This window comes from Falco peregrinus, chromosome 6 (assembly GCF_023634155.1).
Source record: "Falco peregrinus isolate bFalPer1 chromosome 6, bFalPer1.pri, whole genome shotgun sequence".
Taxonomy (NCBI): domain Eukaryota; kingdom Metazoa; phylum Chordata; class Aves; order Falconiformes; family Falconidae; genus Falco; species Falco peregrinus.
The window spans coordinates 70,661,974-70,686,156 of NC_073726.1; the positions used below are offsets into that span (position 1 = coordinate 70,661,974).

Here is a 24,183-nt window from a genome sequence, read left to right on the forward strand (position 1 = left end):
CCCTCAGAAGCAGCCTGCAAACCTACAGAATGAATTGTTCAGACCATAAATAGCAGATTTTGTTTAAAGAAAAGGTATTTTCTCTCCCTCTCCTTTTTTATGTATAATAAATCTCTTTCTTCTTTTTATACATAAAACTAATACATGCACATAATAGACTACTCTCTAAGAAAGAATCCTTCTGTTTGTCTTCAGATAGTAGAGCAGCATGGGAATGTATGTGGGAACTATGGAAGTGAAAGCATTTCTGAGGTGCTTTTTGTCCTTTGTTTTTTTGCAAAGGGTATTCAGGTAAAAAAGGAAGTATGTGAACTTGGATAAAACCTTCTAGATTCTCACCAGCTCTTTTCCTGCTTCCAGCAGACAGGAAGCCAAGTCAAACATTACAGCTCATGTCTCTTCCCCTGCTGTATGACAGCTCTGCAGCAGTTTATTTGGGCACTCCTGCATTTCACCGTAACATGCTATTTATTGCTTACATTTAGAAATAGCAAAGGAGACCTGGAAATCTTTACATACAGCCACAAACTCTTTGTTACTGAAAATAAAAATAGAATTTCCTACAGAAGCAACAGTACAACAATGGGTTATACCGAAGAATGTGATTATGACTTTATTAGGACCACCGCCTTAGAGGACTCAGTACATATGAAGTTGTTTTTCTAACTGACTGGTAGTGATGCCATGTCCGTTATCATTACTGCTCACTAAGCAGGATGGAACTAATTGCTTTCCTTATTAATCTTAACTTTCCTGTTGTGCAGCTGGAAACAAGCTCCAGGCTTGCACCTCAGGGTAACAACTGCACTACTGCAGAGGTCAAAGGTCCTGTGCTTTAAGCTTGTATCTCCTCCTCTGCTCTCAAGAAGAATATGATAAAAGAGCTCCAGCATCACCTCTTACACTGAAGCAGTAATTTCAGTGCATCTGTGTAATACAGACACAACAAAATAGCTACAGTCATATGCCTTATCAATCAGCACATTGTTGCAAGTTGAATACTATTTTGTGTTATGTTTCCCCCACCTTTTCACCCTGCTCCACCACCCAAGCACTCACTTTACACCAGCGCTTCAGGTGACTGACACTTCCTCAGAAAAAGCAATTTAGATCATATAACTTCTACTAAGTGGAGTGGCAATTTTAAGTCTGCTAGTCCACAGTCCATTGCTGATATATCCAGGTGTAAGGACAACATGGGTTTTGTTCCTCACCCTTCCTTCTATCGTAGTTTTTCAACAAAGGAGTGAAGCGTCATTGGTCCTGCACTGCTCAGAGAGATCCCAAAGTTAAAATCCAAACTACTTTCATTCTAGGAACTTACTGCTTTGTGTTCAAGGTTTGCGAAGCCAGGAGACAAACCAAGCAGGTCATTTTATGCAGCACAACCCAAGTGGCCCATTATAGAGCAGTTCTGCCGACATCCCATTTCATGCAGGCTGTGAAATCAGTTATGCCCACAGGTCAAATACTGAGGCTTCCGTCACCTCGGTAAGTCACTCCCCAGAGCTCTGCATTCTTGATGCAAACCGAAAGTCCTTGGAACCCATGAGGAACACATCAGAGAACATGGAAATTACACGAGGAAAGCAAAGGCAGGCAAGAATTATTTGCCAGGTTTCCAGAGTATTCGCATGCCTTGTCGGCTATTCTGCAAGTCTGCAGTATCCTGTATGTTTTGTCTCGAGGCAGCTGATTGCTGACTCAGAAGCTCTGTAAATTCCTTGGCTGGAGTGTTCGAGAGAAAGACAAAGGCCGTGAAAAAACGCATGCAAGAAGAGTGTTTGTGTTGCTATTTACAATAATAGCATGAGGTTGTCACTGACTCATGACTGCAAGTATGCTCAGGATCTCCAGCATTTGCCCCGACAAAAGAAACCTATGAAACACAGAGACACTGGCAATGAATAATTCCAGGTGGTGGTTCCTTCCCACAGTCACCACAGATGCAGGAATATGAATATTTGACCAAATGCATATGCGAAAGTCCAGTGCCCTACTTCTGGCAAATGCAAAAGAGAGGAAGAGACTTTGCAGATTATATATATAATGGATTTTGTCATACAAATTCAAGCTCCTGCAGAAAGTGTTGCAAATGCAGGGCTCCTAGATTCCAGGCAAATAAATCCCCATTATAGGAGTCATCCCCACTATGTTTCCCATCCTTATTTTGTTGAAAGTGCTCACTCAACTAATGACTTGAGCCTGGAAAAGTAAGATATTATGGGAATGCATTTTCCACTGGAAAAAAATGGAGAAGGATGCTGGAAATTATTGAGTTAATTCCATCTAAATTTGCAGCTCGTTCTGCCTAGCTTAAAACAGCATTTTGAGTGAATAAAACATTTGCCAAAGTAACTGCCTGTCTCCACTTCAGCATGCTGAGTCTCTCTGAGCACAATGTAAATGCTTTCTTACATTTTAATTATTTCACAGCCAGGCAAACACCACAGATGCACCCTCGACAGACAAATCTCTTGAGAAGTCAGAGATCAACAAACTGCAGTAGTATCATGAGGAATCTGAAAGCAAGCTTGTCCATCAATCGTAAAACTCCTGATAGCTCCAATAGCCCCATTTCCACTGATTTCCTCCTTTCCTTAAGAGTTCTAGTTCCCCAGCAACATTCCCCCTATGTCCTTGTCTCCCTTTCATGGCCCCTCCGCTTCTGTCTAAGCGAGACTCAGTCACACGGTCTGGAAACTCTGAGATTCCTGCCGTACCTAGGCAGCCAGTACGCACTTGTAACTTGGCTAACAAAAGCCTAAGCACAGATTATTGTTAAGCTTATGCTGCAGACAGTGGGGACACCTATTTTTGTCTCTCTCCTCCACCCAGCCTCCAGTTTTCTTGTAAGAAACCAATTACCTTTGGGACTTTTATTCTCCATCAAATCTGGATGAAATTGTTCAAAAGTTACTAAGGATGAACTGAAAAGCAGATGGACAAACAGCTCAATCTCATAAGCCTCCCTTCTTCAGTAAACCACACTAAAAAAAGTCTTTATTCCAACAAATGAAAAAGCTCTGTTTTCATTTCCAGGATTTGATTTATTTTACTTTTAGCTATAACTAAACAATGGACTTTGCTACAATATGTTCACGACTTTCTAAGTGATCACAGGTATCAAAAAGTGCAGCTATTGGGCAGTGGTAAGACTGAAACAGGTGGCAAAAAAGAGGACAATTTTAACAAGAAAAGCTAAAGCAATTATTTTAGCTCTGTATTATACAAAGAATGGGAAAACAGGAGGACAAAGGCGTGGTTGCCATTGTTTGCAGCTTCCCTTTTATACCAGATGGAATAAAGGAATGTCAGCACTGTCCACAGTATGTTTTAAGATGGTATTTAGGTCTGCTCCCATTCATGAAATTCAACACTGAAGCAAATACGGTGGAAAAAGATGTTTGTGTTTTAATACACTTATTAATCCTGATTTGGGGGGCTTCTGCCCACCATATGGGAGTGAGTCTTTTTGGTCTCCACCTCTTCCCTGTCTACCCTCTCTCCCAAGCTAGGACAAAAGTGGGAGAATGAGAGACCAAATACGAACTTGGCTGCAAATACAAGAACTCATTCTTAAAGAGAAGATCAAAGCACATACACAAACAGTTCATAGAATTCTCACGTCAAGAAAAACTCAGTCCAGTAACGATTTGAAAAGAAATGCAAATTATATCCAAGAACATGGAAACACAAATACAGAAGCTGTTACAGATAATATGTTGGTTCCAAATTCCTGTCAAGGTACTGAAGAAAAATGTTTAGTTGTTTATTACTAACCATTACTTAAGTGCCATAACATGAGTACTGAAAACATTACATCTATAAAATAAAACCTTTTATCTATATGAATTCAACAAACACTATTCTGTGGCACTGTCATACATAACACTGATCACAGAAGAGTCCCTGCAGTGAATGAACACCAACATAAATAAAAGAGACCAAGAAACACATTATTTTTTCTTTGGAATAAAAATTATACCAAGGAAGAAGTAGCTGCCCCCTTATAAGATAATAAGAGAACAGCAGGCCACCTGGATAGCTGTCATATTGCAAGACAAGCTTCAAGAACTACTAGCTTAAATACCTGACAGCCATATATTAGGCAGATCCCTCATGGTACAAGCCTTCGCATTGGTGACCAGCAACCAATTCAGTGATCCCTTCCCACCTAGCAACAACTCACCAGCTGTGTATTTGGGAAGCTGGGGTCATTCTTTACATCTTGGAACTGTCACCATACTATAAACAACCACACAGTACTCTACATGCACAGCAAAAACACCCCTGTATTCCTCAAAGAAGTAAAGATGCTTTTATTCCAATGGTAAAAAGTACTACATCTCACTAGAACCAAAACTCTCATAACAAACTTCTTGGAGCATGGCCATTAATGCAAAAAGTCAAATGAGCAACACTTCCCTTTATAGGCCTCCCAAAACCCAATGCCATACAACAGCAAAAGCTCCATTTGTTATCTGGGTGGTAAAATCCATGCATCTCCCACAAATCCTTCCAAGAAAACACAAGTCATCAAACCACAAATCTGGCTGTTTCAATACAGGGAGCCATTAGTTTACAAGCTTTTCCCATAAAGACCATGGCCCACGCCTGTAGGCAGTCAGAACATGGGTATTTTTTCTCATGAGCAACATATATCCCACTTCTAAGGTAAGCGTACAATCACTTTACACTAGGTGGAGGTGACTCCACTGCCAGGCTGAAGCACATGGAGGCTTCTCATTCCACCACTTAACAGGGCAAGAAGGTTGAATGCCAACACTGTTTGAAGTGCTTTGAAGCTGCTCCTGATATTACATTTCAACATAAAAACACATCTTAAAAGTTAGTTCCCACCCAGTTTTACAAGCTGAACTTCCCCAAACACTATCCAATAACCTGAGGAAAGCTCACATGCAGAGGGGAAAAAAAAGAAAAAAGAAAAGGAAAAAAAAAAAGGCCTGTAAGAAATTACTGGAATGAGTGTTTCACAAAACTGTATTTCTGACTTCAAATGGGGATAAAACAAATCAGCTGCCTTAGCACAGTAAGACATACCAGCTTTTGACATCATACAGGACATGGATTGATTCATCTTTCTGAGCAACATGCTATGCCACAGGAAAAGGAGCTTTCAGAAAAGCTTTACTGAACCTAAGAGAACAAGAACATTGTTCTGACTCAATTAGAAATTTTGAGCAGAACAAAGACTGGAGGCTACAAACACACTCTAACAACCTCTGCAGCCCAGTGAGCCAAGTCCTCTGAGGCCCTCAGGTTCTGCCAGCACACTGATCACCCCAAGCCATTCCATGACACAGTGAGAAAACAAACAAGAGCCTATATTTATGTGTAAAAAAAAAAATATAAAAATATCTCAAAAAAGAAATTCTCTAATGAAACTCACATGAACACATCTTTTAAAATTTAGATTAGTGAAGGCTTCTATCTGTCAGAACCTGGTACCAAAACACAGACTGCAGCAATCACAAAAGTTAGTACAGGAAAGCAAATCAACAGGGACAAAGACACAGACACAACCGTATGATCTGCAAGTGACAAAAGGAAAAAAATTACTATTCTTCAAAGAACACATAAAAAGGTTCATGAGATCTGAGAAGTGTAATGGTCTAGCATCTAAAGCAGTATGTGCAGTATGTGCTTGCCTACTATTATATCCACTTATGTGCTACAGTTCTCCCTTATATTATGTAATTCTGCTTTACCCAGGTCAAAGATTACTAGTCACACAGAATCACACGATCCAAACTAGGCTGAGCTTACCAAAGCCACCTTCATTTGGGTCATCAAAAGAAACGTCTCAGCACCTCAGAAGCAAACCCAAAGATTGGTCATTCATTCTAATCAAGGCAGATGGCTGCCTGGACTTTTAACTCACTGCTCACTGGCTTGACAAATACCAGACTCCCACAAAACGAAGAACAAATATTCCAATTACAGACTTCAAAAATGTGCATAGGGAAAAAAAGTTTTATTTGTGCTGCTTCCAACTCTCAGCTGTTATAGGTGTGGAAAAGAGGCAGGCACTTCCTTGAAGAAAGCAGTGGAGGAGAAGGGAGTTAGAAAACAGGATTAGAAGATTCATAATTCCACCCTCCACACACACTCAACCAGCTGTGGCATCACAAATGGAGTACGCTGCACAGAGCAGTTCAAACATATTATTTAATGGATGTATATCCTGTTTCTGTGGAGGAAGACTGAATATGGAGAACAGAGGGACTTAAAAATTTTTAATTTTTTTTTCCTAATGCAGACCTTGCAAGACTCCTTCGGACGCCAAGAAACTAAAGTAAACAGACATTTGAATAAAAGGAGAAATACAGATTTCTCCAACCCACAACCCACTTCATTTAAAAGCTGTTGAAATTTAAAAACAAAACAAATCCCAAGCTTTATTCTAGGAAAAGTCACGCTACAACCTGTGGTGCAACCTCAGCCTTTGTAATTACCAGGTAAAATATACATGCAGAGATCAAAAAACACCAAAGAAACTGAACCTTAAACCCAGACCTCCAGAACTTCCACCTCCTTTCTTTAATGAGAAAGGTTCAACTAGGAACATTACCTCAAGGACTCACCTGCATACAAGGATGAGCACCTTACCCAGTACCTGCTACTACCCTCATTTGTCACTGTTAATGCATCTGGCACTCTATATCCCAGCTATCACTGCCCCCAACCCATGCATAGCCACCAGACCCAAGCTTCACCAGCAGGCCAAGCCCCTCAAGCTTTGCTGCTGCCGCCAAAGAAAATCCCAGTGTGTTTATAACTGCTGATAGGTGTGCCCTACTCATATAGCTCAAATCACTACACCTAGCTTTTCTCTCTTCTTAGAAGCTGTGCATGAATGTGAGCTGCGTACCCTCTCTAAATATCTAAAACCAGAAATGGCAACAACTAAGAACTCAATCTGTAGTACACGGAGCAGGCTGTTACTTGATACTCCGCAGGCCACCACAGGCCTGTACTGTCCTCCCACATTAGTCACTAGATTAGACCATGAAGTACAATTCAACAATTTCATTTCATTTTGCAAAGACAGAGAATTACACACCTCAGCAAGAGCACTACTGACTGAAAAAAGCTTGAACAGGACATAAAGCTGGATCTGAAGGGAACCAGAAGGAGACTGGTTTTCATCATGTTTTGAATTTTCTTTTTTTGGAATGACTGGCAGACGCAGCATGGAGCTACACTTCATTTTCATAGCAAAACTTCTTTGTCTAGACTCTTAAAGCATGGGGCTTCTAGATAACAGAAAAGAAGCAGAACATGTTCAATGTACACAATGCTAAATCCCAATTCATTAGATCACAGGAAGAAAAAACCCCACACATACAATAACTCTATAACTTTTATTTCATAAATTAATAAATTAGATCATTTAATTGAGGTCTATTCACAGGTCCCATAAACCTCTTCTATAACCTCTCCCAGGCTGAATTCCTGTAGACATGATTTAATTCTCAGAGGGGGGAAAAAAACCAATATCTCCATCCTAGCCTTTCAAAGCACTCTCTTACTATATTTACGTCTTGGAGTCCCTAATTTGACAGTATCTTAAATTTAGTTTAGTATTAACCCTTGATAAATCTACTCACGTAAATCTTTCCCCTTCTGAACAATACCCACCCTTTGCACTCTGATATCTTTGGCAACAATAATAATTTAAGAAAGCAAAGCAAAATCCAGCCCTTAGCAACTGGAAAACTTCACTGTGAGACTGTCAAATGACAACTGATCAAACATAGCATCTTAATGAAAATTCATCTCTATTACACAATCCTGTGTGTCTAATACTTCCCATCATTCATCTTCCTCATAAGTACAAGGAAAGCTTTTACCTGGAGACAGGAATATATTGTAAGCAAATAACTTGTTTAACATTTTGGCTGAACTATGACAACAGGTAGAATACAGAAACTACATCTTCTCATGCTACAAAATGTAGCAAAACCTGGAAAGGTAATGCAGATGAGGGGGAAGTGTATATATATATATATTTTTATACATATATATATATATATATGGAGAGAGTATGGCAAAAACAAAACGTGTAACATCGAACTTTCAACTCTGGACATAAATTAGTAGCATTTGCACATACTGTTACATAGCTTAAAAATAGTAACCAGTCAGTATGTTCCCCACTTGGCTGGACATTTGACTCTCAGTAAATGCTGAAACAGTTTCAACTGGCCAGATAGCAACTCCCCTCCAGCTGCCCGAGGCAGAGAAGATGCCTCTCTCAGCCAACACCATGCCAAGCTCATTGCCTCAAGCACATGAAAATCTGTTAGGAAATCGGTTACAGAGGAAAGAGGTGGAGGCGGGTTTGTGATTTACTCTCCTCTCCCTGAGGCTTTGGCAAGCAGTTTCTGAAATAAGATGGCAGTCATCACTTCCACAGGCAGACATTACCAGTCTGCTCAAATACAGCTGCACTGGTGGGGACATGAAAAGACTTGGTATGAATTACTCAGAGATTTAATCCAATCAAAGTGTAAGGATGCCATTCAGCAGAATCTGTTCCTAGTAGTGAGCACACATAAAAGCTTCTCTCTTTGCCTTTCATCCTCAAGGACTTTTCTGTCTAGTCTTTTTAATTCCATCCTCCTTTAGATAAAGGGCATTCCTCTGCAAGGATATCTGGGGGTCTGAGGCAGATATCCTTAGCTGAACCTCCCAGCTTTCTGGCAGAGAAAGTTGCTCTATGAGAGAGCATGAGCACCCTCCTCACTTAGTGCAGGTCTGAGAGTCCCCACCAAGAGACACACAATCACCTTTTGTACAAGGCACCTACACACACCTCTTTCATTGGTAAAAGCTCTCAGTGGTCATGGAGAAGTACCTTACTGTGAATTAACTTCTATCCAGCATAGTTTCATAGCCCTGGCGCACTGCTTTGCCACTAAGCTACTTCCAGGCTGGAATGTGTCTCGCAGGGCATTCCAGGATTTCCACTGGTGGATGATTCAGTCTGCACCTTGGGTTCAAACTGAGCAACTTCCATAATCCATTATTTCATAACACCATCCTCCATCTGGTATTTGAGCACTAACCAGAATGGCACTTTTTCAAAATGCTTTTAACGCAGCCAGGAGAAGGGGCAAGAAAGACTAAAGCGAACTTGTGACTTTCTCAGTGATAATACCAACAAGCTGCTGCTAGCTTACCTGAAGGCAGGTAGTAACTTCAGAATCAGACTGACAAGCTCTCTTTAGGAAAAATACTGAAGTTAAGAAATCCTTTCTTCAGCTTCACTCAACTGCTGCTTTCAGGCTCAGTCGGCCAGAAAGGACTGGCAGCACAGCACAGCTCCGTTAACTGGGGACGGCCAACACAATGGTGGTAGAACCATAGCATGACAGTAGCCACTTTCCTGGAGATCTATACAGTGCTCCTGGGCAGCAGACCACAGCATTAACTGTATGCTCCTCTCCAGAGAGAACAACCTGGGGCCTTCAACCTCATCCTGGTTGCTCACTGGTACTAAATAATTCAGTATTCACATATTTACCATTTGTTTATGCTAACAGAAGCATATGCTGCTATTAAGGCTTGGTTTTCTCCAGTTTGAAGGCTGAGAAATATTTGAGAAGAATTTGTTCCTGATTACATTGGAAGGCACCACCAAAATCCATATGCCTACTCTCTTCACTCGCCTGTCCTTTGCCAGACATACATCACAAAAATTATCACAAGTAACCTTTTCTCTGTGGACCAGAGATCTGGCTAATTGTAATGAAAAATTTCCTATTCCATGGGGTAGACTAGAACACTCTAACATTCGGATCTTCAAATACTTGGAGTGGCCACAATGAAAAAGCAATGTTTGCTTTTAACCTTTCACTTCCATAACATCCCCAGGTTTCTATAGTAGAATAGAATATTTCAGTTGGAAAGGACCTACAACGATCATCTAGTCCAACTGCCTGACCAATTCAGGGCTGATGAGAAGTTAAAGCATGTTGTTAAGGACATTATCAATCTGAAAGCAATATGGCTTAGTTCCCTTCCCTGGCTGACCCCACCAACTGGGCATGCACCGTCTACAGCAACTACTCAGTTATGTTCTGTAAGTATAGGGGATAACTGGGGAACAATCATTTGGAAGACCAAAAGGCAGACAGAAGGATCTGAGGCTGACAGAAACGGGCAATTTTCTGAGCTATATCATGCTATAGCAGTGGCAACTGAGATTAAGTAACACTTTTTGTCCAATCCCTGTTACGACCTCAGAAGTTTCTTCCTGAACACAGTTGGGTTTTATGATCAACAGCTTTCTTTTCATTTCCAGGCAAAGTTTACATCCCTTTGTTTCTGTGATAATACTGACCTACACATTAGCTTTCCCTCCTTTCCTATGTATATTTATAGACAATGCCATATCCCATCTCGATCTTCATTACACTGAGGTTAAATCAAGCTCTCCTAGTCTAAGATAGGGTCTCTTTTCCTAGGCCCCCCCAAGGAGAAGAACTGCATATTGTTTGGTTTGGGGGTGGAATGACGACGATGGGGGGGATGACACAGGACTAGCAGGGTGAGAAAGTTTTCTGTATGGAATCTTACGAAGGCCTATAGCTGTAGGTGCATTTGGGCAGACAGTTCTCAACAAGAGAATGGCATAATAGGGTGCATACTGCAGGGTACATCCTCCTCCTGACAATTCTGGGATTGTTTTAGCCTCTTCCACAACTACAACCCAGCTCTAGTACACACGTCAACGTACTCATTGATGACAGGGATCCCTATTTCTCCTTTCTTGGTCATTTCCAAGTGAAAGGACATCAGACTGTTCATTGTTTCTATACTACTGAATTTAATTTCATTTGTGTCCTATAAATTCTAGTTCCTTCTACAGAATGTCAATTTAAAGATCAAGTTAGTCTCAAAGGAGTAGCATCACACTCCTCATCCTTTATGAACAGAAACAGTAATCTTTCCCCACAAACCTAGTTCCTTGCCCTCTTAACCATAATTTGGTACTTTCTGTTTCCAAGGAAGATGCTCTGAAGTGCAGTACTCATCCCAAATCCAAGCCTCACTCATTTTTGCAACTGAGCAGCATCAGCTGTAAGTAGCCTTTCATGTATATGATGATGCAAGTATGATGCATTCAGTAGAATACATGATGCCCCATATACAGCTAGCAATATTTCACAGTGCATTTGCTAGCAGAGAAGTATCTTTGTGTTCAGATCTGAACTAGCTTCTTGTGGGTACAGTAGAGGCTTCAGAATATTGTGCTCCCTAGCAGAGAATCAAAATACCACACATGGGAAACTGACTGACCTCAAGCACTAGAGCAACAGAAGTAGGATGAAAGAGTGCCACCAGGGCTATCAGAAATCCATCTGATCAAACTGTGAAGGAAACAAATACTATGTTTGGATGCAGCAGTCTCACCAGGAAAGAGATGTAACATTAACACCACTGGTCAGGTGACTGATAAAGCTTCACATGGGCTGTTAGGCCAATCAAGCCTACAAAGAACTTGTGATCAGCCCTTCCAGTCTCCCCTACTTCCTGACCCGTTCCTATCCACGTAATAGGGTAGTACACCTCTGACAGCAGCAGAAAAATGCGTGTTATCTTTCTCACTGCAACTCAATGTTTAAAACCAGAGAAATGAGGCTGTAGAGCACTCTCCCATAAGAAAAGCCCCAGGCAAATGAAGACGTAGTTTATTAACAGAATACAGTTTTCTGAGACTGAAAAGGAACAGAACACATCCTAGGACTTGCCTCCAAACTAGTCCAGTGCTTTGATATTACTGCACATATATAGATATGACAATATATGCACAATCAATATGCCAAGCCAGAATCAAGTCATCTTAACCATGACTGCAAACATGTATACATAGCAAAAAAGCTTTACTGAAGGACCATAATGCTGTACAAAATTTTCAGCTTTCAAGGCCTTTAAAAGCTACATAAAGATGAATTTTCCGTCAAACTAGCTGTTACTGTAGCCATTTCTGTAACCGCCTGTCCCCTTACTGATGCATGTGTTGTGCAGGGTGGGAAGCAGTGCGAAGGAGGTGACCCTAGTCATTTGAAACTCCATTCCCTTGCCAGGATGGATGACATTTTACTTCTTTCTCTATTTTAAAGAATTACAGCCTTGAAAGCTGAAGGTGGCAACAGATTTCCAGAATTTTGCCTATGTGTGTAGAGCTGAAAGAAAGAGAATGGTCATTTGGAAAGACAGGAAAGAGGTTCACACAGTTTCAAGAAAATGGCGTTTTTGGTAGTGCACCAGGGTGCAGAAGCAGCCTATATTGGTATGCTCCTGCATGTTGTTTACTTTGGAAAGTAAAATTTGAATGTTGGTTTTCCCCCAAAGGCATAGGTACGCTATGCAAAGAAATACTTCAGGTAACTTATGCCGCATCTCTGTCCCCACAGCTAATAAAGGAATGTAAGATGACTACAAGCTATATGGGTATAATCAGTTCACCAAATTACATCAGAGAATTTAAGAGATAAGTACTGTTCCAGTGCTTCGAGCGTGCATTAGACTGCTCAGAAGTCTTTTATACCAAAAGAAGAAAAATTTAATGTGTCTTTGAATGGCTCTTAAAAATACCTAAAATACACCAACAGTGTAGGACATTCAGGACTGCCCTAACCTGATCTTGAATGAGTTTGGTTTTCCCTTTTCCATATATGCTATGTAACAGTGACCTCACTTCCATTAGTCTCTTGGCTAACTACTCAGATCTGACAGTAACACAGCCATTAAGCAGACCAGTAGGATTTCAAGTTTAACAGAAAGATCAGTATTTATAAATACCTATTACTTCAATCTGGAATTGTTGGCACATTTATGAACAGCCATAGGTTGAGCTGTGTGAGTACCTCAGACAAACAGAGAACAAAACAGCAGGAAGTTTACAGTATCTAGCTGGAAAGAAATTTGAAGCTATGTCCTTGACAAGCATAATACAGTATTCTTCACTGGATACAAGAGGTGGTCCTTCTGCAGCTTGGATTGCTGTTAAAGTGCTTCCAAATGCCCCTATGCCCATTATACTTGCTACCTTTAGAGAAAACAAGCTGCCGGTGTATTATGGCATGGAGGGTCTCAGAGCTCATCTCTGTATACACTGTGGGGTGTAACCCTAAGGTTACTCAATATTTAGGTATTTCAGTAACTCACAAGACACACCAGAGAGAACACTTGTGATATGTCCACACACTTCTCCAAGTACTCAGCATAGCACTTACTGCCTCTGTGTGTCCATATCTAGGCATTAGACTCCCATGTACGTCCACTTCAAGGGACAAGGCAGTTCAGTTTTAGCAGAAAGCTATTCATTATTTATATCACATTACATTGGCATCAGTTTATGTAAATAACTTAATAGTAAGGTAATACCTAATCAAAATGGCCAACAAGATAGGTACCTGGCTATTAAATACTGTTTTCCCTAGAAGAATTTAAAGGTGCGTAGGGAATCCATGAGAGAAGTTGGTAACATTGCAACAGCTAGTTGCAGCAAGGCAGATGTGGATGTAAAACATCTGCAAACTCAATCCGTTATCTAAGGTGGGTTTGTTCTTCATCTAATAACTAAATATCACATACCAACCTTGCCCACAGCTATTTCAATCCTGCCTCAGGCCAGCCCACAAGTTTTCAGTGTGATCTCCACAGATGTACCACGCTTCAAGGCCAAACAACCACATGAAGTGAACAAGATCAGCTTTCCTTTCAACAGAAGAGCAAAGATGCTCTGTGGCTCTTCTGTGAGCGCCCAGGACGAATGGCTCACTCTCAGCAGTCTTTCCTACAGACAGGATGTAGCACAGAAAAACTTCCTGCCTGTTCCTCTTCTGGCTTCCTTCACCGAACACAAGTAGTTAAAATCCATTCTTGGAAAAACACATGTGCATGAAAAGAAAAAATAGCCTGTGCCACCTAAGCTACACTCAACAACATGAGTCAATTACTACACTGATCCTGACAGTATTAAACTGGAGGCCTGCCCTGCCATCAGCTTTCCTCAGATCAGTATGTATGACTGCAGAAGCAGGATCATTTCTGGGGGAAACTTACCTATGTTTCCTTTTCTCTTCTTGGTTAGGGAAGTTGATTTGGCTGTTGATCAGGGAAGTGCACCAATCTACCCTGTTTGAAACTACCAAGTAGTTGGTCAAATAAATAAATTTTAAGTCACAGAACCACAGAATAATTCATGTTGGAAAGGACCTCTGGAGATTGCCTGGTTTGATCCCACTGCTCAAAGCAGAGTTGGCTAGAATAGGTTACTCAGGACTGTGCCCAGTCGGGTTTTGAGTATCTCCATGGATGGAGTCATGAGGGACACTTTTAACCTAACCTAATATCCTTTGCAGCAGACAGAACTGCTTATTTAACCTCCAGGCAGATTAATTTTCATGTAACCAAGCAATACAAAAGAGGATAAATGCTCAAGTCCCAGCACACATCACCCTAAAAGGTGAAGTCAAAAGGGCCAAAAGCAGCAAGTCACTTTTTCCCCTATATTAATGAAACTCACAAGGTCCTCAGATTTCCTCCTTTCCTTGAAACAAAATGAAGTGTTTATTCCCAGCCCTCCTGGAACATTAAACAAAAGAAAGCTTAACCCATGAAGATAACACATGAAACTACTCCGGTAGATGGGACTGTAGCTGCAAATCCCATTTCACATTCTGCTTTCTAAACAAAGGAAATACCTAGCCCAAGGGTTCAACTAAACTGCCTCCTCTTTCTTTGAAAATACTTCTTACCGGTCAAGTTCAGTGACATCTGAATTCATAGTAAACAAGCTCTGGAACAATCAGAAAAATAACATTAAAGAGAACCTCAAGAAATTATTATCATGTTCATCCAGATATTGACCCTGAACATAAGAGTTTAAGAGCAGCAGTATGAAAGAGGTACCTAATGACATCAGAAAGGATATTTACACATAATAGGGGGGAAAAAAATATCCATGCTATATTTTCCAAGGGTAGAGAGTAATTCCTGGCAGTGGGGCCACAGGGAATAGCTATTCAGCTGGCAACTGAACCACAAGGTTTTAAATAGATAGTTCAAAGCTAGAGATTATTCTCTTATCCTGTGCTGTCAGTGTTACAAGGCTGTGAGGAAAGGTAATACTGAGGTACAGAGAGGAATCAACAATGTTTCACTCTAAAATTAAATTATCTACCTTTGCCTATACCAAACCACATTTTGGATGACTTGCACTGTGTCAATATGATTAAAAACACTCGATATATGCAGAATCCAAATACCCATGGTTCAGTTTTAGTGCAATCAAGAGGCTTTAGTTCTTGCAGAGCTGTCATTTTAATTTTGACATACAAAGAACTCTTTCATTAAAATAAGGTTCACCTCTGGGATGAGAAATTGTTTCTAGTGCCAGTTTGTGGTAGGTACTTATAATTACTTAGGAAAACCAGTGATTTTGCGGGGGGTGGGGGGAAAGGTCACTTATGGGTGAAGACGGGTTAAGAAACCAGCAGAGCAGGCTGACCCTACAAACAGCTGATTGAGAAAAAAGCCTTGTTTAGTGGAAATCCACTACACATACGCATGTTGGACTGGAGAACCTCTAGCAGATCAGCCTCCTTATGCCCAGGGTCCCTCTTCCTTTCCTCATCCCCTAATAGGAGGGTCTGGCAACAGGATTTGAGAAGATTATCAGGCCAAAGCTGGAAGTATGCTCCAGCCAGCAGTCTAAAAGTGAAGTTAATCATCTCAGCACCTTTAAAGGGGTAAGGCCTAGGAAAGACTGAGCGAGACTGCTGCCATTAACCGGTCTGAAACTAATTGCAAGCCATGTAAATGTCCACTCTGATCATATGGGTGAACAAGTCCTAGGCCATAGTTATTCAAGGCAACAGATGCTGGGTAATACAGAAAGTACTTTTTTTACACTGTTTGTTTCAGCAGTCTCATTACAACACTGAAGTCCTCCAGTTAGAAGTCTATGTTAAAGAGAACTTTTGCTTTAATAAAATACAAAGGTAATTTGTGTGCGTGTGTATGTAGAAAACAAACTACCTCCACTCAAATCCTCTAACCAGGGAAAGCAGCACTAAGCCTTTTACAGGGGAAAAACTTTGGTCTAGACTTAGAAAAGGCTTAGTCTAAAAGCACTGAAGAAGTGAAACCTTTTCTAATGTCATCAGCGCACAGGATCAGCATCTCCCTCCTAGCAGCAAGCAGCCCAGGTAGGGGTGCTAGGCTAGCTTCAGCTACCACCTTACCATACGCTGTCACTGTGCAGACTTGTTCATAAACTTAAGAATTTATGCTGGAACTTGGAAGAAAATATCCTAAGCAATGATTTTTTGCCAAAATTTGAATTATGGCACAAGAATTCCAAGTCTTTAGGCTAAAGAGGTCAGCTACTGCTTGTAGAAGCATTCACTGAGTTTCTTCTCCTTACGATACATATATAGCCATCCTCCCCTTTGCATAAAAAGGGAAGTCAGTCCCGCTACAGGGACCCGATTTCTAAAACCAAGCTTGTTTTCAGTTAAAGAAAGAAATCTGCACATATACAATTCAGAAATTATCAAGTATTCCAGATTTTATGTGAAGTTTTTTCTTTAGCAACCTGGCTCCTCAAGCAGTAGATAAAAAGCACATCTCAGAGACTTAATAGGGCTCTGCAAATTATTAAACACATTCCTGCTCCTACAGTCCTTAAGATTCATTCTTCAAGGCCCATTTCAACAACTAAACTTTGAATACGGCATTAAGGTTTTAGAAGAAACAGAACTGCCTAATTTCAAAACTTGCTTCCCTATCATTGCTAAATTCAAATAAATTAATTACTTCAATTCTTCCTTGAGCTCTCCAGTTCATGGTTCAATGAAATACAAAGGAGTATAGATTTGTTTAAACCTTACTAAAAGCACTAAAAAATTCATCCAAACAGTTAAAAATATCTTGGCATATCTAGTAATAATTTAAAAATCAGTTTTGAGATAAGGTAACCAACAGGGTTTCAGATGTTTTGAGACTTGAATCTGCCACAAACAGAATGAGCAGGAAAAGCCACAGCTAGTTTTTTCCTCCTTTGTTTTTAGATCCCACAGTGAAGTGGAAACCCTCCTAGAAAGAAGAGCAATTCCTTTCAGTACTCTCTCTCCATTTCAGATTGCCAAGAACAGCACAGGGAACAGTTTCTAGGATGGAGACAGAGAAACCTTCCAAAAGCAGCTGCTAGTTTTGTAAGTTTAAGGACACTCTACTCAGACTATTTTGGTCACCAATAACTGCCGTGGAATGGCACTAGAGATTCCAGAGGGAAAGCTGTTATTCATCACCGGCAAGTGAGCTACACTGAACTCTGTAAATGTATCTCTGACAAATCAAATGTTCAAAAATTACTCAGATCACTGAAGCGCATTTCTTAAATTGTACTGCACTAAGTTTCTTCAAACTGAGTATTTAAAATGTAATTTTAGTCAAACATGATAGAGAAAATTCAGCACCTGTACCCAAAACAGAAGTACTAACAGACATTTCTGCCTTCAAAAAGGACAAAGACAACATGCTTGCTCATCAAAACCAGTTCCTGAATTTTACAACTTTCTCTTCCCATCCTGTGGTTTCACTGGGTTTATTAAGTCGTATCACTTGGTATTATTAAGTACTTAATGATACTGCAGAAAGGAACACCACTACTCCTGTGGTCTGAAAACTAGCCACACAACCTTCCTGTTAATGCATGATTAGAGACAATAACTAACAGCAGATGCACTGAGGATCTCCATGTACACAGATCCATGCTTTGCTTAAATCTATTTATTTAGAATATCTATTTCATGCTACCATTGAAAGGTATTTGTTTCCCTTTCCCCTGATTTTGGAAATAAGAAAGAGTTTCAGCTGAAGACCACAGTGCCACTACCCCTTCCTAACCAAAGAAACAAGAAGAGTCTCTTCAGTCAGGTGAGAGATTTGATCCAGCTCCCCACATGGCTACACAACTATCACAAGATATGTGAAAAGGAAAGAGAAACACCAGGTTTGTGGTGAGATAGGATCCATCACTTATGCCACAATGTGATCTTCAGCTGTTTTATGCAAATCATGAAAAGACACCCTATGGATATTCTTACACCTTAGGGAAGAAGCTGTAAGTAGTGTAATAACCTCCCTCATATTTCAAAGGCAACAAAAATTGAAACAAAGAATTAAAACCCAACAAAGTCTTGGCAGAGGAAAATATTTATGTCATTATTTTTAAAAATACTGCAGTTCCAATCACCTCAGTATGCCAACATGTCTGGAAAAAAAAAATGTTGTGTTTAATTTTGTTTTTTTAGTTGCAGTAACACTAAGTTTAACTAGAAGTTGCACAAGCAAAGCCAAGAACACCCAGCCTGCTTACTGTCAAAGAAAGAATACAAATTATTTGTCTAGATCTTACCACTGAGTTTAGGCCCTCTGGATGCTTTAAGGAAACGCCTTTTTAAAAAATGCAGACACATTTCATCTTGCTCACCCCTTTAAGAAAGGTTCCAGTTGCTCTTTTAATATCCCCATATTTAACTTCAGTTTTAAAACCTGTAGATTTATTACTGCCTTTTTCTTGTGCTCGCAGCAGCTGCGCACTAAGCAGAATTTCCTTCCAGGATCTTAATTTGGCTTTTTAGGGCTACAGCTAACTGGCTCCCATGAAAAATCTGGAGGAACATCAATCAGGAACTGTGACAAAGCAGTAAAGAAAAGCTCATACCCACATCAGAAGTGCTGCGGAACAGAGTCAAACTGAATGTTTGCTCTATTACCAACTTGGCATACTCAAGGGAAGTTGTGGAAGTCTGCTGTTTAAGGCACTTAAAATTAGACTATTTAAAAAATAACAGGAGGAATAATAAGCCTTAGCTGTCTAGATTATGTTTCCTATAATTCTGCAAGAAAATTAGACAAATATCCACAGTTTTATTTTTGTGCTAGGGCAATAAGCTTGTGGGATGTTAACTACCATAATGTTTGATGCTTAAGGGTTTACACAGAACATTTGAACTGCAATATCATCCACACTATTAATTAATGTTCTCAGAGCTCTAGAGCAGTTAGGTGCCTCACAAATATATTTAGTCACACTGAGTTCCCAGGTCAGCACAAACACCTGAGTTCCTCCAAGTTTCCCAACACATTCCCCCTCAAGCCCTTGTACACACAGCTACGAAGCTTGACAGAAGACAATCCTACCCTGTTTCTTTGGGAACATGCAGTATCTGTGCCAACTTACAGACATGTTTTCATGCAGAATTTTCAGAAGGAGAGGTAAAAGTAAACACAGAAAAAAAATAAAAGAAAAAAAGAGAAAGCATATAAAGGAGGCTCACTTTCATAGCCCATCTCTGGTGGCATACATTACATCAGGTGAAAGTTTCCTGAATGAATAGATTTGCTATTCCAGGTTATAGTCAGAAATCTAGTAACTGCTTATGCTATTTTATTGCAAGAGCTTGTGTCACCACTACCTTCTGATAAAAAGAATATCTACTACCTACCAAAATAACATCTTTTTAAACTTAAAAAAAAAAAAAAAATTAAAGTACATGCTGTCAGACAAAATTAGAAAGGTGTCCACCTACCATGCATTCAAAAGTCAGAAGATGCTGAAATCAAGGCTATATCATACTACCCATTATGATCCGGTTTAACTGCACTAGTACATCAAACAGGTCTCCTATCTCTGCCAACAATTCCAGCACTCAACACCAGGAACCACACTTCAATACAGCCGTAGCAACAAACAGCAACTCTCACACAATCGCCACAAATTTACCACAGTCACAGTTCTGAGGCTTTTTATTTTATTTCAAGTCTTCTTTGGCAGCCAAGTGCAGCATTACATGAAAACACTGTCCTGTCCGTACCTATCACTAAATCCCAGGAGCTGTCAAGCATTAATACATGTCACCTTCAGTCCATGAGACATGGCCACAGCCAGTTATCACACAAACATAACCACTAACTGTTGCATATTTTTTGTTGCTTTGTTCACCACATCCCTGCCAGTTTTTCAGCATCCATACTTCTAATTTATGTGACACAGGTTTCTGAACAGCTTTTCAACAGGAACAAGACATTCCAGGTTCCCATTCAGAAGATTCCCAAAGGGTCGGACAGGTAAAATCTACACATTTCCATTGGAAATGCATTTGTCCTAAGCCAAGAATTAATTTGCCTGTAACAGATAAAGCTAGCAATTTAATAAGAATGATGTAAGGAAAGGTTATTGTAGCTGTTGAGATTTTTAGTGTGATCACTTGTATTCAATATTAGTCACACAGTATATAAGCAAATAGCAAATTAGAGCTACTCATCTTAATAGCAAGTTAACTGTAGATGTCATGCCATATTTTTTAGTTAAAGCAGAAGAGACCTGAGGAATTTAAAAGTCAAAGCTAAAAAGCCATTTCTAACTACAGGAAGTATAGCAAGAATCACAGAACTGTTTTAGTCAAGTAAATGTACCGGTTTACTTGGGGGAAAAAAACCACCAAAACCACTTCCTCTCAAGCATTTTTCTCCCTTTCTTGTTCTCTTCTTCTCAGTTTATATGACTTATATGACTTAACTTTAAGACATCTATATAAATTCTGAATTAAGAGTAAGCCAAAAATATTTCTTCAGCATTCAACATCAACACTTAGAAAAACAGGTTCAGGAACAGTATAATGGAAGCTTTTATAGGATCTTGCCATGGTGAGTTTTCACTAACATTCCATTATAATTAAGAAAACTTTCAAAAGATCAAGCTTTAGGGTCTGGCTTATGCTCTATTTTAAGTGTGATCATCCAATTCTTTCGAGAATTCAGAGCAACACTTCACAAGCTTACATACTTTATTCACACTAGAGAGTTTCTCAACAAAAGAAAAAGTTGTGAGCTATCAATATGGCTCTGAAAGGTCAAATATCTTATTTCCATCAATTAAGTTTTCAAGCTGAATAAAACTATCTGATTTACCATCTTCAGCCAGCAAGCTACTCAAAGAGCAGAGCTCCAGAGCATGCCTACTCTTCTGCAGTATGTTTTGTTCAGGAAAATGTAAACCATCTGTGATATTTTGTCTTTCATAGGGTAAAGTTGTACCACAAAGCAACTAAAGATTTCACAATGATTGTATGTTTGCAAGAAAGCAGCTAATTAAACTTTGCCTAAGCAGGCAGAAAGCACCACAGCTTGAACAACTACAATTTCTATAATGGTTCTTCATCCTTCTTTCCAGAGCCTAAACACATGGTCTTCCAGATCCTCTAAAGGGTTATGACTCAGCTAGACAACCCAGGTTAGATCTTCTTTCTTCAAATCAGCAGGGATTTTCACGTGGCATGATTATACCCAAGTTACACAGGTAACAAGCATACCCAAGACCTAGAAGGGAGAAGTTTTAGAGAAACAGCAAATTCAGCTGGACACAATCCTGCATCCAGGAAAGCATATACTGTCCTTGCTATAAAATCCATTTACTCATCTTCAAAGCGTCAAGATGAGAGATTGCTGAAAAAGTGCTGGACAAAATAATGCAACAACTAAATTCAATTAGTGTCATTCAGTTTGCGTTCAGCGTCAAGTCTCTACCCACCCCCAGCTCACCACCATTTTAAAAGGAGAGCTACTGCAGCCTCCAGGCCTTCCATTATGAAAGAGGGGGGGGCATGGGGTGAGGAAATCTATTTGCAACACAAATTGTCTATTTTCAGGCATTTCTTGAATTCTCAATTGAGGCTGCTGTCACTTATGTGGTGCAGCAAAGCGAGCTGCTCCAGCATTTTTGCTCCCTTACTTCACTGTTCCTCTAGAACAAGAGTACATATCCCGCTGGCTAACCTCCTGCTTTTCAATTTTGCACTCCAGGGAAATCTATGCATTTCAATTATGCACACTTACATCACCACTTACCAATCGAGGCAGGACAGACAGAGTTCAGTTCATCCGTTAAACTGTGCGCTCTTTGGCGGATAGTGAAAGAGGTGCAGGTGTAAAGCAGGAATCTATCATCTGTGATTTCAAAGGGTGAGGGCAGATCAGACAAAAGTGCATGCAAGTGTAATAGAAGTGAGCCACGAGAGTCTTAGCTGAAGTTCTTAGAGCACATACAGACATTCTGGTGAAATCTGAATACTGTAACTTTCTCCCCATCACAGACACACAGGGTGGCGGGCAGACAGAACTCTGGTGATGTGGCAGTTTGTTTCTCTTCTCTGCCTAGAGTAGATGATTTCATGTCAGGAGCACGTGTTTCAGAGTATACATTGTTTTCTGTCAAAGAAAACATCCAGAACTATTATAAACTTTTAAAAAAAGATTTCTGACCACAATGTGGCAGAATTGGGGTAGAAAGGGAGAAGAAGAAAAAGCAGATTTGTTTTGAGACCTATTCTAAGTTCACATCTCCAGGCAGAACAGCTTTTAGTATTCCTATCATCAGTAAGAAGCTTCAGGGCTAGTTACTTCCATTTGTTGTTTTCTTCCCTAAGGAATAACTAGGTTTGCACTAACAGAGTTGTCTAGCTTGGCTTAGAACATGCTTGTAGGGGGAGGTGGAAAAAGACATGAATGGGCTGGAGGAGACAACAAGAAAACTACAATGCAAATACTGTTTACAAATGCTACACCACACTGAGACCATCTCCTCAGCTGCTCAGGCAATCTGTTAAACTGAACTCCAAACAATGAAAACAGAGGTGGAAGGAAGCGTGGTACCATCTCATCCTTCGCTCCAAAGGGAGGCAGAAGGGCAAGGACATTCAATGCAAAGCTCCTAAGACCACAACAGAGGAAGTCTTTCATTTTCCCCAGGAATTAAGCACTTGGCTGCTGACTCATGTGAAGGAAAGTCAGCCTCTGTCTCGCCACAGCAGAGTAACAGTGTATACAAGTACGAGCTAAGCAGGACTTTGAAAAAGCCACTGGAATCAAAGAAGTGGTAATTTGGTAGGCAGGAGGAGGTGACTGAAAGTCAAAAGGAACTCAAGAACTGTCTATTTTGACAATGCTTTCAAGTTCTACTGGTGCCTAGCCCACCCAGCAATGTTACCCTTATGGGTTTCTATTTTTATCTGGACAGTGAAAATGCAGATGATGTAGTTAGAAGCTTCTCACTGCTTCACTGACTAGTTTTTATTTGAAATTCAGGAAGGAATGTATAAACACTCCATTTATCAGCTGTACAAGCATGAGTGTTCAATGCCTGTTACTCTCTGTATGCTTATTTCATTTCTTTGGATTACCATTGACACCTGCTTAATTTCTGTGACTCCCAAGTTTATTTGCAAGTACCATTTGTGGTAGTTTTGCAGAAACTCATGCCCTAAGAGCCTGACAGATTGCCAGCTCACTTCATTAAAAAACTCCTGTGGTAACAGCTTTCTTCCACTGCTGACCAAGGCTGTATTTGAACTGATGACCCTAAACTGAAGTGCTCCACACGTCAACTATCAGCTATGCCAAGTCAGCCTGTAACCCAGGAATACAGGGAATTCTCAAAATGGAGCCTTCTCTGTGGCAGCTGTTATTCCCCTAGAAAAATAGAAGAGCTAGTAAATATGCTTTTATAGTTATCTTTAAGCCTCTAGAAGAGGCTCTCCTTTCTTTGTCTTAATACACCTTTCCTCCCCTTGAATATTGAGTTTTCTATTACCCCAGCACATTCTAGAATACATTCCCTAATCTCCTTGTTAACTGACAACTCCTCTTAAGATTTTATCTGCACTCTCTTGAGATTACTTACTTCCATGGTCAAACTCCAGTCTTCAAGTAGCTTGTAAAGTGAGTAATAAACAATAAGAAGCAGGAGAAATTAATTCAGCATCAGCCAGACAGAAGAATTCTGGCTCTTAGGGCTGGACAAGTCTGGGAAAGGACTACAAAACTTACTGTCATCATACTGCAATCATACTGCAGATCACCTGCCAAACTGTTACAAAACAAAAAACACCAACACCACCCTGTGCCCTACCGCCCCCCCAAAAAAGAAAAAAAAAAACAACCAAAACCTAAAAAGACCACAAAAAGGCCACTATCAGTCCCAGTTACCACCCTGAAATGCAAAGGAACAGGCAACACCACAGAGCAGATAGCCTCCACCCTTGCTACAGCAGCAGAGTCTGCCAAACAGCCATTTAT

General features: G+C 40.2%; 1 protein-coding gene across 18 annotated transcripts in view; it reads right to left on the minus strand.

Annotated features, from left to right (window-relative positions):
* MICAL3 (microtubule associated monooxygenase, calponin and LIM domain containing 3) overlaps positions 1 to 24,183 on the minus strand; it is a 161,673-nt gene that overhangs the window by 110,731 nt on the left and 26,759 nt on the right. The window lies entirely within an intron of this gene.